Raw genomic sequence first — 2,500 nt, forward strand, 5'->3', positions numbered from 1 at the left:
GCCCTGGCGCCTCGAGGCGTTGGCGCGGTTAACTGAGAGGCCGGGTCACTCTCGGAGAGAGGGTGACACCGAGTGAGGCCAGGGTCAACCTCTGATAACCTCTTATACAACCGGTCGTGACCCAGGCTTGCTTGGATTATATTTAGATGCAGACAGACAACCAACACTTAACTTATCTAAACAAAAACAAGAAAGAACACGTTCGTTTACAGGTTCATCAGCCAATTATTTAGAGGTTTTAACATTTTGAATTGATTGGTCCAGTGTAGCTGTGTCTGCTGCACCAAGCGGTTCCTCATCCTTGTGTATTTTGGAAGGAAGGATCGCAAGGTCTCTGTCCCGGCGAAAGGAACTGCGATCTGCTGTGCAGTCGGCTGTCGGAGCAAAGCGATATAGAGGGAGTGCTGCACATGCACTTTGCTGTAAGGGCTGCAGCCGAAGAAGCGGTTGGTCTGGGTGGGTCTTTTTGACGAATCATTTGCTGAGCTCTGTTTTGTATCATATATAACAGGCTGAGGTACAATCGTGGGTAGGGAGACCATGCGAGGGGTGCATATCCCTTGACTAAATGAACTTGAGCTGTATACAGAGTTAAAACATTATGAAGGGCATTAGTGAAAATCAGGGTATCATTGACTTCCACACCCAGGATGGTGATGGTTAACTGGAGTGGCAGGGCTCTCCCCTATGACGTCGATATATAAGCATTAGCTGCGGTTTATTTGGAGCTAAATCGATTTCCGAGCGTCTCCCCCATGATATAATGGTATGAAGAAATTGGTTTATGTGTGCGACTGCAGCATGATCATCATTGTCACAGAGAAAAGTGAGGGTGCATGAGCCTCTGGGACAAGGCGAAGCAGGTCATTAAAAAAGATATTCGAGAGGAGTGGAGCGAGGAAACTACCCTGCGGAACACTGAAACCTATCAGTTTTTCCATTCACTTCTACTTGAGATCGCCTCGCACTCCCATGAAGTTGAGTTTGGTGGCAAGGCCAAGTTGCCATTGTCAAATGCCCTTGCAATGTCAATCGCTATGACAAAGATGTCCTTCCCTTGGTCAAGGGCCTTGTGCCAAGTACTGGTCTGCCTTTTTTTTTTCGAAAACCGAATTGCTTGTTGCTGAGTAGATGAGAGGTAAGAATTATGTAATTTTATCAGCTATGATGATTCAAAGATTTTAAGGGTGTTTAAGGGTGCTCCACCAAGACTTGCTGCCCACAGAATGGCCACTGAACCTACATTTTAGGTCTATTTGCCATCACCCCTGAGCCCATCTCTGTACCTAGCTCATAGTTGCACTGCTTTGTATATAGAGTTGCTCTTTTAATCACTTGCCTCTCTGCAGTGGTAACCAAACCATGACTGGTCGTGAGGTTTGGCTATATACGAATGACAAGGAACATTGTTATAATGGTGATTGAGAAGGGTTTCAGTGAATGCATGATTTTTTACAGCTACATTACCAGTAAGGACAGATGGCCAAGGTGTGCGTTGTAGAACATCACAGAGGCCTTCCTAGTCTGCACTGCCCCAAAGCCAGTTGGTACGTGTCAGTGGATTATACCTCTTTGCAGAGATACTAATCTCACTCAGGACTGCAAAGTGGTCTGATGAGTCCACGGCACTGTTAGGAGTTTCAGGCAGATCACTGATAACAGGATCGAGGGAAGAACCAGAAATTGTTTGGGAAATACTACATTTGCTAATCCAGATACCAAGTACCTTGCAATATGGTGTTATTTCATTTCGCCTACAGTAACATGGTCACCAGAATGCTGCAGAAGCTCATCCATGTGGGCCTGTAGGAAGTTAATGGACTTTTGAGGATATGTTTTTTTTTTTTTTTTTTTTTTTTTTTTTTTTTTAGAGAGAGAGAGAGAGAGAGAGAGAGAGAGAGCACTTGGGTGGTATACGTAAGGCAGTCGATAATTTGCTTGTGTTTGGCTGGGGATATGCATGAAAGGCTGTGGTGTACTAGCTGTTTGGCCTGGAAGTGAGGCCCAGCTGCCACTATATAAGAGTAGTCACAGGAGTAAAAATCCGACTAAGTGTCTCAGCAAATAGGGCGTTGCGTTTTGCCTGTTCACTCGAGGTTCTATGGAAGAATAACCCTTGACTCTCTTCTGTGCGACACTCTTGGACAGTATGCCCAGGGAACAGACTTGTTCCTTCTGAAACAGTTCGTATCTGTTTGTCCCTTGCATCTGCACTGACGGCACTATCCGACCCGTTGACAAGGTGGAAGATGGGTTGGAACAGAATCATCTTGAGAAGGTTTCAGTGACGATCTGTTTCCTGTCCCCTGAACGTTCCTCTGAGTTTCTGTTATGTCCCAGGGGAACGAATGATGGGCCTGCCACAGTTATACCGGTTGAGGATGAGGATCCAGTGGTCAGGGGCTGTGTGGATAGGGTTGAGCGAGAGTTCAGTGGGACTGAACTGCATTATGGCAGGTTTCTCTGAAGTCCACTAAGATGCTGAGCTACTATTACCAGT

At 46.0% G+C, this 2,500-nt stretch overlaps 1 protein-coding gene across 5 annotated transcripts in view; it reads left to right on the plus strand.

Annotated features, from left to right (window-relative positions):
• LOC113822039 (NFX1-type zinc finger-containing protein 1) overlaps positions 1 to 2,500 on the plus strand; it is a 54,317-nt gene that overhangs the window by 44,412 nt on the left and 7,405 nt on the right. The gene's annotated exons all lie outside the window — the stretch shown is intronic.

Source organism: Penaeus vannamei, chromosome 42 (genome assembly GCF_042767895.1).
Source record: "Penaeus vannamei isolate JL-2024 chromosome 42, ASM4276789v1, whole genome shotgun sequence".
NCBI classification, from domain to species: Eukaryota; Metazoa; Arthropoda; class Malacostraca; order Decapoda; family Penaeidae; genus Penaeus; species Penaeus vannamei.